The 14973-nt window shown below is 42.1% G+C and overlaps 1 protein-coding gene across 8 annotated transcripts in view; it reads left to right on the top strand.

The window, feature by feature from the left end:
- Positions 1–14973, top strand: part of SLC7A1 (solute carrier family 7 member 1) — a 1877700-nt gene that overhangs the window by 60316 nt on the left and 1802411 nt on the right. For 6 of the 8 annotated variants that reach the window (XM_044073262.1, XM_044073257.1, XM_044073255.1 and 3 more), the window contains exon 2: positions 3975–4142. The exons of 1 other annotated variant lie outside the window; for it this stretch is intronic. The gene's annotated coding sequence lies outside the window, so the exon portion shown is untranslated. Of the gene's footprint in view, positions 1–3935; positions 4143–14973 lie in introns of those variants that run through there. One more of the 8 variants, XM_044073256.1, reaches the window with a different exon arrangement.

The following is a 14973-nucleotide window of genomic DNA, read 5'->3' on the forward strand; positions in this document are numbered from 1 at the left end:
CCAGGGAACCTTTCTGAGACCTGAGCGGGGGCTGCCCGACTGCTCTACTCTGGAGGCAGTCGGGGCGTTCGGGCACCTAGCGGCATGGGAGTCCATAACATCGGACCGCTGGGTTCTCCAAATCATATCCAGGGATATCACATTCCTTTCCTTCACCTTCCAAAGATGCAGTCCCTCCCAGGCGTACCACCCGGTCAAAGGGAGGCCGCTTTAAAATTGGCCATCTGCTAGAGAAAAGAGCCATCCAGCCCGTTCCCCAGACCAGATCGGATCAGGGTTCTACTCCAGGTTCTTTTAGTGCCAAAAAGACGGGGAACTAAGACCAATCCTAGACCTCTCTCTCCTGAATCTGGCAGTCCCCAAAGAAAAATTCGAATGGTCACTCTACAATCTATTCTCCCCTTCTGGGAGAATGCCACTGGATGTGCTCGATAGATCTCAAGGGCCGTACTACCACATCCTAATGGACAGGCGCTCAGGAGGTTTCTCCGCTTCGGCTGGGAGCCAGACACTACCAGTTCCGGGTCCTTCCCTTTGGTCTCACCACAGCCGCCAGGGTGTTTACCAAAGTACTAGCAGTGGTAGCGGCCCACCTGAGGCTTCAGGGGTGCAGGTCTTTCCCTACCTGGACGACTGGCTCCTTACCAACAAGGCATCTACTTCTCTCAGACTCCTTTCTCCATCTTGCTCCATTTCTGGGCATCACAATAAATACAAAAAAGTCCAACCTGGCACCCACTCAGCTCTTAGATTTCATAGGGGCCAGACTAGACACAAGGAGTTTACGAGCCTTCCTTACAGCGGACAGGATTCTGAATCTGCAGCTCCAGGTGCGGGCCATTCTCCATTCATGTTCTGTTCCAGCGGAGTTGGTCCTGAGGGCTCTAGGGTCCATGGCCGTCGATAGCTCTTCTTCCTCTTCCCAGGCTCAATATGGGGATTCTACAGTGGACGCTCATAGTACAGTGCTCATAGCTTGCTCTGCGCATGTATCATCCCATAGCGATCAGCAAGGCTTGCAAGCGGTCCCTCTTGTGGTGGCTCCACTCCCGGATCTCCACGAGTCGCCCATTTTGTGCTTCTCCCCTCGCCACGGTGACCACGGACGCCTCCCGCCTCGGGTGGGGGCACTTTGGGCGGACAGTCCAAGGCACGTGGAACGATACAGAGACCTTACTGCATATCAATGTTCTAGAGATGAGAGCTGTGCTCTTAGCGTTGCTAGCACTTCAGGACTTTCTTCCCTTGGGAACAATTGCGATTCAGTCGGACAATATGTCTGTTGTCTGGTACATCAACAAGCAAGGAACAAGGTCTTACCCTCTTTGTCGAGAGGCCATGAGAGTTTGGGAATGGGCAATCTCCACCAATCGCTTTCTCATAGCAACGCACATTCCGGGTCGGTCCAACATCCTAGCGGACAAGCTCAGTCGCACCATTCTGACCCCTTACGAGTGGTCTCTCAATTGTCAAGTAGCGGAGCATATTCGCACGGTGGGGAACCCCTTCATGCGATCTTTTGCCTCTCCCTCAAACACCAAGTGCGACAGTTTTTTCGCTCTGATACCTCCTCCCGGAGGTACCCCAAGAGACGCTCTGGTGCATGCTTGGCCACCCGGTCTTCTGTATGCCTATCCACCCTTGCCTCTGATGCTGCAAGTTCTTCAGAAAGCCTCTCGGGTGGGTTGCAGAATGATTCTCATTGCTCCGTTCTGGCCTCGACAGATCTGGTTCCCCTTCCTAAGGTCTCACTCTGTGAATCCTCCTTGGATTCTAGATCCTATTCGGATCTGATATCCCATCCATCCTGCATTCCTCCTCCGAACCTGGACAGCCTGAAGCTGACCGCTTGGCTGCTCCAGTTCCACTCTTGATAAGGACTCGGTATCTCTTCACCGGTAAAGGCTATTTTGGTGGCGGCTCATAAACCAGCCACTAGAAAGGTTTACGAAGCAAATGGAAGCGTTTCTCCGTGTGGGCGGCAAGGCCTAGATCCCTTCACGGTTCCTCTCCCGTAGTGCTTGATTTTCTAACCTCTCTCTTTAATGATGGTGCCAGCAGTTCCACAGTCAAAGTTCAACTGGCGGCAATTTCTCACTATCACATTGGTCAAGAGTCTAATCCTCTTATGTCAGCCAAATTGTGCAAAACCTTTCTTAAGGGTACTTTCCTTCTCAGGCCCCTATTAAGCAAGCAGTTCCTCCTGGGACCTTTCTCTGGTCCTACAGGCCTTGACCGCTCCCCCTTTCGAGCCCGCTACAGTGGACCTCAAATTCTTGTCTTACAAGACAGCCTTTTTGGTAGCCATTACATCAGCCAAGAGAGTTTCTGAACTTCAAGCTTTATCAGCTAAACCTCCTTACTTGGTTTTTATCCGGACCGTGTCTCCCTCAGGACCAACCCGTCCTTCCTTCCTAAAATCGCTTCTGAAGCAAACATCAATCAATCTATTAACCTCCCTGTTTTCTTCCCTAAGTATGAAAACAAAGGTGAATATAGGCTACACTCACTAGATGTTCACAGGCAACTAAGATTTTATCTCAACAGGACAGCTGGTCATAGGCAATCCGACCAGCTGTTTATTTCCTTTGCAAAATTCAATTTGGGCAAGCCAATTTCAAAGTTTCTCTGTCCGCTGGATTTCACAGTGCATTTTATTGGCTTATCAAGCGTCAGGAAGGCCCGCACGGAGGGTGTTCATGCCCATTCAACCCGGTCAGTATCTACCTCAGCAGCCTTCAAGGCTAGGATTCCTCTGGATGATATTTGTGCAGCAGCTACATGGGCTTCGTCTCATACATTTATTTCTCACTATAAGTTGGATCTTGCATCCAGGGGTAGAGCATCCTTTGGCTCCGGTGCTCGGCATATCCTTCCATGATGGCCGCCCAAGATTCAGGTAGCTGGGGACTCTGTCCCACAGGTTGCAGACAAATGAATATCCTACATCAGATTTAGAAGTTATGTACTCACCATAACGTTCCATCTGAGTAGGTGTATTCATTTGTCTGCTCCTATCCCCTGGCCTTTCAGTTTCCTGCATATTACTGGTTACCCTTTTGAGGGTATTGTTGCTTTGGCAAACTCGATCTGAGGTCATGAGGGTAGAGCAGGGCATTATGGGTGAGGGGAGGAGCTGAGAGCTTGGATCCATAGCTGGAAACTATGCCGGTTCGGATCCGATATCGGATCCATAACCCACAGGTTGCAGACAAATGAATACACCTACTCAGATGGAACGTTATGGTGAGTACATAACTTCTAATTTGTTTGCATTTGTTTCCTGAGGTAGAGTACTGATCCATATCTTGCCTTGAAGCAGAGCAAAAGATTCAGTCTCCATTACTTTCCTCGCTGGATTGTCACATCCCGCTTACAGACACCTTGTACCTGACTGTAAATAAGCTTCTTGCCAGGTTACTCTAGGCGTTTTTAAAATTCATCGAATTTTATTTTCATTTGCTGCCACTTAGAGTAGTATTTGTTTCTTAGAATTTATACTTCACATATAAATGAGGCTTCTTTCAGCAATATTCTGTGTGCAGAAAAATTCACTATTTGTTATGTGGGTTAAGTGCATCTTGGTCCAGTTTCCATCATGATTTGGGCCACAAGGACTAAGATAAATACTGTATATAGAGACAATTTTAGTACAACCAGTCAGACAGTGTGTTATGGAGAGATGGAAGGAAACCTGAATATTTGTTGGAGACACTACATAGACAAGGGTGTGTTAATTCAATGCAGATACTGTTGTAGTGACCAGCACATGTTGCTTTTTATATATATGAATGTCATTGGCTCATTGAATGTTTTACTTCAGGCTGACTTATTGGTTATGTACTCTTTAGAGGAGGAGTTTTGCAAGGATTTTGTTGGATTGATGCAGCAGGAATGATGCAACATGTTTAAAAATTAGAGGATTCTTATTGCGTGGCACAGCACAATATAAGGTTATTAATTTCTCTCTGCAGATCAGGGTTTAATCTGCCTTTGCAAATTGTTTTGAGGAGGTTCTGCAAGAAAAGAATAGCAGCAGTGTACACCCCAGAGAAATTATAAAGAGGCTTTATTTCTGCTGAGTAATGGAAGTCTGCTGTGATCTGTGACTAATCAGAACTGCTCAAGACACTGGAAATAAGGTGAATATTTTTGTCCTTCTAAGGCTAAAAAGTAGCTGATTGTAAAATTTATTTTAAAGACTTAGAGAACAATCCAAGATGTTTGGTTTGTTAATGGTTAATGATACACTATTGTTCTCATAATTATGTTTGAATAAAAATAACGTTTATTGTTACTACAGGTGGCTGTTTTTAACATTAGCCTACAGTTTTTGGATAAAAAAAACAAACAGATGCACTGTTTTCTGTAGACACGTTAATTTATACAAACCATCACCTTCTTTGACTGTCTTCTGTGCCCACTAGGAATTATTGTCAAAGTACTTCGTACACCATGAAATTGACTTGAAAAGCTTGCATTGCATGAGGTTAAGAATCGGTTTCATATGCTGGATAAGTCTATTAGTATGTTAGAATTATTAATGGGCATTATTTGGAACAAAAATGCAGTTACATATACCCTGACATTCATATTTTGGTATGCCTGAGCTAGTGCATGTTTAGAAAAAAAAAAACATGTCAATGCTTTTTTAAATAATAAAGATAGAAGATATCTATTGCCTTTCTATATGTATACATAAAAAATAGCAGGTTTTCAGAATGCACAGGCTTATGCTTCACAGTTTGCTAGAAAGGGGGTTCTGTTGTTAAAGGAAGTTAACATGCCTTACTTCTTGTATTCAGTTACGATCCCCACTTCTCCGTGCTCTCATCCTGCTGTTAGTCCTTACTTCAAGTTTAACTATGATCTGTAGCAGCCCCAAATATTCCTGTATTGCATACAGGGATCAAGCAACCTTGAGTGAGGGTGTGCCTTTGGAAGGGGTGCCCTTTTCTGTCCAGTACAGATAATATACTGAAGAATATTGCTGTTGTGTTTATTGAAGTTTAATATTAGAGATCAACGATATAGAATGTGGCAGGACATTAAAGAGTTTTCTTTTGTCTGCACTATTGTTACTTTTTACACTTTTTCTTTATTAACTGGTTGAGCCCTGTATGCACAAGTGCTTAATTTCTGAGGTGACCTGTGAGCACTGTTTGGGTAAGCAATTTGATGATACTCGCAAAGTAAAGTAGAGACAAATGGTTCTGCAGAATGCATCTCATCAGCAGGTTGCAGCCTTAACCCTCATGTTATATTGCCAGACATTTTTTGACTGTTGCCAGTGTTTTATCCTGTTTATGTTATTTTTTTTTTGACAGAGTCGTAATAATTTAGCTATCTCCAAAATAAATATTTAGTATATTTTATTAAGAAATATAGCTGAATTAAGGTTGTTTTAATAATAGTTTTTTGGAAGTTATGACCATGATTTGTAGGTAGAGTACTTAAGATTTGGTAAGTCTACTTGCCTGCACTGCAAGTTTCTAAAGAACAACTGCCCATCCCTTGGAAAACTTGTCTGTTTTAACCTTCAGTGGACTTTTCTGTTCTCACTTGAAACCTTATAGGTTAGAATGGAAGACCACCTTTACTGTGGAATAGGTTATATTTTCTGGTATTTCTTGAATGAGGTAATAATATGTCTTATGACATTCTGGCATCCTCCCAAGTTTTGCCCTTCATTAATGACCTTTCTATCCACCACCTTATGTAGTTTTCCTCCATCTAGTCCTGCTTTTGTCTTGATCATTTTAGACCTCATTTTAATATTGTCTCATGTCTCTTCTGTTGTCTAGACTGTACTTGTCCTGCATCCTTAATGTCTCATTAAAATCCAACTAATCCACACTCATTATGATGTTAGTTACATTTTTCTACACATACCTCAAAGCCTGGTGTGTTTCATATGTACTGTACATACTGACAAAGGGAAGCATTATCTCTGTGTAGCCTGCATGATTGTTACAATTAGCACCCTACAGCTGCCTCTTCACCCCACATGTGCATGTACAATAGCTACTTCCCATACACTTTATCCCACACTCAGGAAGTTTATTACACCTATCTACCACCCTTTCATTAAAACAGTCCTTCCTTATAGCAAGCCTGAAATGTATGCTAGTATGTTGTAAGTTGTGTCATTAGACACCTTTTCCTTGTTGCTAGAATTGAGAAATATAACTTCTGTTCATATTTCTTACTTTTTTATCATTATGGGTATCCTTTTGTTAACTTCTTCATCAGCTTAACATCCTTTGCCATCTCTCTTCTCGAAAACTTCACTAAGTACTCCATGTGCTTTGTAACATCGGCTGTGGTCTATATAATGATGTAATTACTTTCTTATTCCTGGATTCATATCATGTCATAATGTACCTCATTACTGTCTGTTTGTTTTAGTCGCCGCCTTTTTGCACAACTGGTATGACCCAGTAATCCAGTAATCAGAATACCCAAACCCTTTTACTTCTGAGTTCCAAATTTTTACCCTTCCCAAAACTATATCCCACACCTGGATTACTATAAACCAGATGCAGTAACTTTCATTTTCATTAAATCCTAATTGCCATTTATCATCCCAGTCCTGCAGTGGCCTTCCTAAATCACCTCTCAGATTGCTCTCCCATCCCTGTCACTCACAGTTCTGCCTTAGTATCACGTCCAGACAGGTTTATCCAGCCTCCTACACCCCTGTATAGTATACGACTCCTACACATTAAACAAAGCAGACAACAGTACTACTCTTGTGGAGTCCTTATAAAAACAGTCTCCTGTCTTTGGATATAATGCCCATCTCTGCCCTTTGTGTTTAGTGTGCTAACTGCTTACAAACACACTTCACAGATCTATAAAGCACATTTTCTTTAGGCTTATCCAATAGTCTTTTTAATCCTTAAACTTTACTGAAATCCAAGTGCAGAACATCAACTTCCAGCCTTCCCCATCCAGACCACAAAAAAAAAAATGTTATCAGATTAGCATGATATGATCTGTTTGTTGTAAACTCGTGTTGTCAGTCGTTTTGAAGTGCATTAACCCCCTAAAAAAACTTGTTAGGTTCTTCTTTGAGTGCTTTTTCATAGGAATGTCTGCCACATTTGTCAGACTGACCAGCCAAGAACTCACCCGGCTACCTACATCCTCACCATATGCAGAGATACCACTGTTTCTTTTTTTTTTCAGTCATCTGACACCAGTCACTTTATTCAGTAGTCTGGCAATTAGAACTGCAGAGGGACCTTTTACTACCATAGCAGTGGTGCAGTGGTTAGCATTGTTACTTCACAGCAAGAGGTTCTCCTGTTCGATTCTCGGCTGGAGTACCTTCTTTGTGGAGTCTGCATGTCCTCCCCACGGTCGAGTGATGTTTAAAGACATGCAGGTAGGTGCGTGCGTGAATGGGTGTGCCTTATTTGAAGGTTGGGCGTTGGGCTGGCAACTCGGCACCGTAAAAAATCCACTGCCAATCATTAGCAGACCGGAGTTCCGCTGTGGTGACCCCTAACCGGGAAAAGCTGAAAGACATTAGTTTAGTAGGTACTTGAGAATCCTGAAGACGTGGAAGATGTTTGCTTAATGAACAGATAAAGAATAAGTAAATGAATTCCTCCTTAACCTGTCCCTCATCAGATGCTTCATCAGTCCAACTGTCGCTTTCTAATGTAAACTTCCTCTTTATGCAGGTATCCTCCTTCTCTGTTGTAAAAGCTGATACACAGAAATTCAGTCTCTTCACATTTCCTTGCATCTTTTTTACCTCTCTGTTCCTTCTTCAGTATATCTGTTTCAGCCTCCACCTTTCTCTTCTCCCTTTTTACAGTCCATTTCCTTTTCTTGAATTCCCCTTTCAGCTTCTCCATCCAGCTTTGCCTTAGCACACCTTACCTTCCTAGTTGTCCTTTTTCTGCCTGCTTATGTTCTCTGTATAATGGCCCCTTTTTATCCTCATTTTCCTGTATACTTTTTCCTTTTCTTTCATGTCCAGTATTTACTCCTTTTACTTTCCCCAGTCTTGGGTTATTCCCACATAACTTCTGGTTTTCCATAATCTGCTGATTTCTAATTCCAGCATCAACATCCTAGTTTCCCCTGTTGCTGTCTTTGTCTTTACTGTGGAATGGTTGGTGTTATGCAGTGGAGCCCTTACTTGCACCCTTCCACATTTTTCATTGTTTTCAGGACTGTACCCAGTATTCTAACCCAGTTGTTTCCCTACCTTTTTGATCAAAAGCGGTATAACCTTTACTTTCACATGTGCATAATCCCTTGTGAGTTTCAATCGTCATTTTGAAAGATTAAAGTCACCTATTATGATCACTCTCTACCCCAACTTATTGCATAATTAATATACCTTCTCACACCTTGATGTTTGTAAACTTAATAGTATTTATGCCAGTTCTCTCCCTGGACCTTCCTGCTATGACTTCCTAACTGATGTTCATAGGTTCACAGGTACTTAGTAGGCTCGTGGTTCAAGAGACAATTGAGTAGCCTAGCCTAATTTTCTAGTTGTCCCAAAGCACCGACTGGTTAACTGACTTGCTCTGTATCAGACAGTAGACAAATAAAGGTTGAGGGAAGTGAATGCTGGACCACAGAAACAGCTCATTAACAGTTCTTAGTCTTAATCCTTTGGGCTAAATGCCAGATTTACTAAAACTGCTTTTCTCTTACTTATCTGTCTCTACATTACACTTTATCCCTTTTCTTGCAGGCACTGACCCCTGCCTTCATCCTCAAGGAGTCTAGATACCTCTGACCTCTCGTTATTTGCCTGGGTTTGTATAATCCTCACTATATTGGCTCCACCCTGTTCCATAACAGCTAGCAGCCCCCCCCCCCCCGACTAGTTAAACTGAATGCTATCACAGAGTAGCACTCATTGCTGATGTTTTCTGTTTGTCATGTAAGCAGTGTTTCTTCCAGCAACAGCAGTTACCCAGATGTACTCAGAAATGTTATGCACTGACCAGCTGATTTATGCAAATAAATGCATGTGTCATTACATTGAAGGTTTCATGCTCACTCACTGGTTATTGTACTAATTGGAGAAGGAGTCGTATAAGCAATATTTTGTCATGCTGCTTTCCATGCAGTGGGGATGATGCAACTTAGCTCAGAAGTTAAGCAATCCATAATGCAGCATGTTACAAGTTTACTGCTTCCTCTGTACAGCTTAGGGTCTACTGTGTCATTGCAGATAGTTTGAAAAGGCTCTACACGCTAAGGAAAGCAATACTGGACACCCAGGAGTAGCAGTACCCATGTTTTATTCCTGATGAGCAATAACAGAAATTACTGTAGTTTGTTCAAGAGAGTGAAACAGTTGAATATTTCCTACTTTTAAAGCTAGAGTGATCATGTAAAAGTATTTTTTAAGATAAAAATCACTGGTGTTTGATTATTAGAAGTAAATAATGAAGTTTTACTTGTTTTAATTATTATTGTTTTTAGTGGTATTTACTATGCGGTTGTGTTTATCAGTATCCTGCAGTGATTGTATAAAAGAACCAGTCAGTTGCACTGCACTTATATAGTAACATTTTTTTATTAACCATTGCTTTCCTTGACTGTCTCTTTGCTCAGCAGGAATTGTTTTCAGACTGCTTCATTCACAGTGAAATTTGTATGAACTATTGCATGGCACTGGGGTATGAATCTGTTCATATACTGGATATGTATGTCACTAGGTAAGATTTCTTAGCAGGCTTTGTATGACAGCAGAATGCAGTTATGGACAGACTGATGTTTAAACAGAGCTATGACTCAGCCAGTGAGTCTTTCATGTTTGTGGTGGTGTGCTCTTATTTATTTTAATAATTTTAAGTGGAATTTTTGTTAGTGGATTCAGTAATTATAACACCTTTCTGTATATAGTCTGAAAAAATGACAATTTTTTTGAATGTGCACACTTGTGCATTACAGTTAGGTTAACAGAAGGGTGGGACTATTTGAGGAAATAATTGTGCTTTCCTTCTGTACACACTGGTGTACATTTCCATGTTCTGTCATTAAGATGCAGTAGCAGCTCCAATCCTTATTTGTCTCTCCTTACTCTTCCAGGGTTTTGATCTATAGCAGTCCTAAAGTGTTCCTCTGTTTCTTTTTGATTTTTTTAATTGGCATTTATACTCCTTTGAGGGCTTGTGGGCATACCATGGGGGTCCTTCTTTTATCCCCAATGTTTCATTGTACGTAAAGTAGATAGTTTTATTAGGCAAGTAGTATTATTATTCATCCTCTCCCAAAACAAGCAGCTAATATATTTAGAAATATAGTTTAATAAGGGCTGTTTTATAGTAGGTCCATAGCCTCAACTCTCTCCATTTTTTTGCTTTCCACTTGATTATTTTAAAATTTATTTTTGTGTTGCCTTGTGTCTCTTTTCTTGTTCGGACTGTATGTTTCCTACAGCCTTAATATCTCAGTAAAATTAAACTCATTATAATTATTTTGTTAGCTTTTTCCAGACATACCCCAAAGCCTTATTTGCTTCATAAAGTAACAGTAGATCTGCCATACTTAGTTTAAACAATCAATTTGCAGGTCCACTCATCTACACCTTTCCCCCTACCATATAGCTTCTCCCCTAATACTGTTTATCCCACCCATTTTTAAAAGCTGCCTCAGCCATTCAGTAATTTTATTCCACTTGTCCGCCACATTTTCAGTAAAATAGTGCTTTCTAATTTCCAGCTGAAATTCATTTATTCATATTGTAGACTGTGCCTACTACTCCTCGTCTTTTCTTCTCACCTGTATTCCCTCATGTGCCTATACCCTTAGCATATCTCCTCTTTTAATTTTAGATTCAAGTGAATGTAACCTCATTCTTTTAACTTGTCTTCATACTTCTTGCCTTCCCCATCCTCTTTGTCATCCTAGTAATCCTTCTCTACTAATTTGGTGTCTGTCATTTTTTGTGGTCTTCAGAACTGCACACAGTTCTCTAGCTGTAGGGTAGCTGGCACTGTGTATGATGGCATAATTTTCTTATCACTGGAATCATATCCCTGCCTAATATACCTCAGCATTCTATTTGCTGTATCCACTTTTTTTTTCTTTTTCACAGTATTTCTAATGGCTTTATCCTTTCCCATCTCAGTAACAGATCACTTTGTAGCCCTCACATAGAGTACTGTAACTCAGGTGCTGCATATTTCATTTTCATTCATTAAAATTTAGACGCCAGACCAGTGAATCAGGCTCCCCTAATCCCTTTTCAGACTGACTGCCTCCCAGGCCTTTTTTTGGATTTCTCCAAATAATGCCTTTTACAGTGTATTTTGCCTTCAGCTTGTAATATCTGAAACGTGTGTCAAACAGAACATGCCCTAGTACCAACCTGGAACTCTGCTTTCTTTGAATAGAACACCAGCCTATCTGTTTGTGTCCACTTGTTCATTTCACAGATTCATAACCCCTACTCATTCACTTAAACTTCCACCACAGTGTTTTGTGTGGTGCAGAGTTATTATGTACATTGGGATTTGCCCTATCCACTTTAGCAGTCATCCAGTAGTAAGACTATATCAAGTTAGCTTGATGTTACCTCTTTGCTGTAAATTCATGATGGCAGTGGTTCTGAAGTCCATTATTCATTGAAAAGTTGTTAGCCTTTCTGTAATGATTTTTTCCACAGCCTTCCTCACTATAGATGTTATCCTGATCGGCTTGTAAATCACAGGACTACTTGCATCCTAACTGTTATACAGACATACTGCTCATGTTATTTCCAACTCAGCTGGTACCACTCCAACTTTCAATGATCTGCTAAATAGAGCTGCAACAAGACCCATCGGAACCTTGGCAAATGTTTGAGAATCATGGAAGTGTGTAGGCCTTCCTATGCCTTGTCCGGTCCTGTTATATTAAGCTACTTCTCTACTTTCCTCTCACAGTTTTTCCATCAGTCAGACTGTTACTTCTGATACAAATTTTTCTTCCATGCAGACATCCTCTCCCTTCTCCACTGTAAAAACGGATGTAAAGAACTCATTCAGAATGTGTATGCTGCTTTTCTTGTTTGTAACCCCTGTTCTCTCTCTTCAGCTTATCTGTTTCAGCTTGACTTTTTTTTTTCTCCTTTACTTACCAAAATATTTTTACTCTCCCTTATCCTCCTTTGCAAGCTCTTTGCAGTTTTGCCTTCGTATACCTTGCCTTCCTGCCTGTCCTGTTTCTCACCTGCTCGTGTCTCACTGTACTGTGGTCCTCCCCTTTTTATTCTCCATGTTTTCCTAGTCATTTCTGTTGGACATGCACCTCAGCATGTGGTTGTAATCCATGGGCGTCTGTTCACCCTGATCAGAGTAGTTCATATGCCTTGCAGTGGTTAATATACTGAGGTCTTCATCTCTTCAGTGACAGAATTGTAACCAGAAATTTCTGACTTGTACAGCAGAATCGTGCAGTGGTGTTTCCCATCAATACAGTTGCCCTTTGTACTGCCCCTTATGTTGTAAATGTGCAATTATAATGCAACACATATTCAAAATTTCATTGAAGAACACTTTAATGTGGTAGCTAGTAGTATCACAAAAATTCTTCACTCTGAACATGGTTATCTTCTTTGTTACATCACTTGTACCTTTTTCACTTCTTGCATGCATAATGTGAGTAAAATGCTACTCATTCGTAACTTATAATTTTAGGTCTTGTTGTCATTGCTTCGTGCCAGCCATTGACTTCACCCTTAGGGCATTATACGGGCAGCCATCAGGGTTTTCTTTTCTGGCCTAAGCCCCTCCCCATCTCCAGTTGCAGCCTTGTATCTGTTGGAGTCCCATAATTTTGGAATTGTTACTATGCAAGCTCGTGCACATGTGCATATTCCCATTTACAGCAAATATACTGCTTGGTGGGTGCACACACCTGACGATGTTGCCCATCACTGTCATGCCTTGCCTCTGTTGTCAGTCTTGCTATAGGTTTAGCTGACATCCCTTTCTCTAGTTCGAGAAAGTTTGAGGCAGTTGCTCAGTCCCATTCTTAACCCCCTCACCTCTGTTCGCTCTTCCAGCTTTTATTCTGCTGATTGAACAAAGGTTATCTGGCTTGCGCCGTCCATGCTTCATCCCTCTGCTCGAAGGTGCTGACACCCCTTCAGAATTGCATTTATACACTATGGCTTTTACACACATTTGTCTGGCTAAATTTATTACTCTGTAGAAACTAGCTGGGGATTACCCATCCTGTATACACACCTTGGGTTCTTACCCCACAATGCAGAACCCTGACTATTATGGCATTTAACCCCACTTAGAACCTCTTTGGACATTCTGCAAGCTTGTTTAATTACCTTTATAAGCATTATTCTTCCTTCTCGATTCTGACAGCATATTTGATGTTGATGCTATCTATAGACAGGGTCATCCTGATGTTCACCATGTTTCACTGTTGCAGTCCTAATAAATGGGTTATCCAGCTCCCGGTAGCCCTCAGTCGGCCAGAATGCCAAAGATAAGTAAAAAATGCCGTCAGTTGTAAAGGACGTCAGGGCATCCGATACAAAAGGTGGCAGCCGACGTCACTTCCTCAATCTTCCTTGCCACGGAGTCCAAAGCAGAAGCTATTCATGCACGAGTGCCGGTTGGCAGTTTACCTTTGTGGGTTTCCGACTACAAGAGTTGAAGTCTACTACAGCTAAGTACCCCGTTGGGGATCCTCTTTTCGTGCCTTAACGAATGTCAGAAAAAATTAATAATTGCCTTACCTGTGGAAAGCAGATTCCCCATAGAGATTTTCATTCCTGTTGCATTATTTGTTTAGGCCTTGACCATGACGTTCCCGTCGTTGGGCTAAAATTTTGGCTAGGCATTTTGGGGTTTGGCATAAGTTCAATGGTATGGCGTCCGCCGGTCTTCAGGCTTCGGATGTGCCGAAGAAACGTAAGGATAAGGACCATGACAGGCCTCAGAAAGCTAAGTCTCTGGATGAGGTTAAGTTGGTTGTCAGTCAGGCGGTAGCCAGTGAGACTCCTTTGCAGTCCCTGCAGTCCGCTGATGTACAGTCGCAGGCCTTGATTGAGTCCAAGTCCCTTAGGCCTTCAGCCTCCGTTTTGCCATCCGAACTGTTGCTGGTCGCCTCTTCTGCTGAAGCCAGAGCCGCTAAGCTGACTCCGGTGTCCAAGGCCTCTGTTTTGCGTTCTGACAGCAAACTTCTTCTTTCAACCTCTGCTACAACTTCGGCGGTTGCCAGGCCTCCCAAATCCTTCAGGTTTGCAGGTAAATCTTCCATTCGTAAGCCTGTGAAAAGGCAGGCTCCAGCTTCTTCTCGTTCCCCTCAATCCCAAATGGTTAAAATGGCTAATGATTTGTTGACTCTTATTAGGGTTTCTCAGCCTCCTCCTTCTAAAAGGAGTAGGGATGTTTCCCCTGAGGCTTTGTCCTGCTCAGGTTCTGATTCTTCCAGCATTTCTGCTGATGAAGAGGAATTTTCTCAGGCTTTTTCTCCTTTTGAGGATTCAGATGCAGAGGAGTCCATCCCTTCGGCCTCTCCTCCAGAGGATTTCTCTTTTGGTGATACTTTAAATACCCTCAGAAAACATTTTAAATGGGAAAGTCAGGATTATCCCCAATCCAAGAAACTGATTAGGGAGTTTCTGCATTTACCTCAGCATAGGCCTCTTGCTATTCCCCCTGTGTTGGAAGTTGTTGATGATGTTTTTCTGGAACATTCCTTGTCTCCTAATTCGGTTCCTCCTGCTCCCAGGAAACCTGACAGGTACTACTCATCTGTTTCTTTTCAGGAATCCGTTGGCTGATCCAGAGGTTATTTCTCAGGGCCCCAAAGGAGTTAAGGCCACTGTTAGCAGGAATCCTGTTCCCTCTGACGGGGAGTCTAGGAACCTAGATAGGTGGGGCAAGAAGGTCTATACCTCTGCCACCCTAGCTGTTAGGGCTACCAATTGTCTTTTTCATATGCTGAAGTACCAGCAGCACACCTTGGAGGCTGTTAAGTCTA

Source organism: Protopterus annectens, chromosome 5.part1, assembly GCF_019279795.1.
Source record: "Protopterus annectens isolate FY-2018-M chromosome 5.part1, PAN1.0, whole genome shotgun sequence".
Classification (NCBI taxonomy): Eukaryota; Metazoa; Chordata; order Ceratodontiformes; family Protopteridae; genus Protopterus; species Protopterus annectens.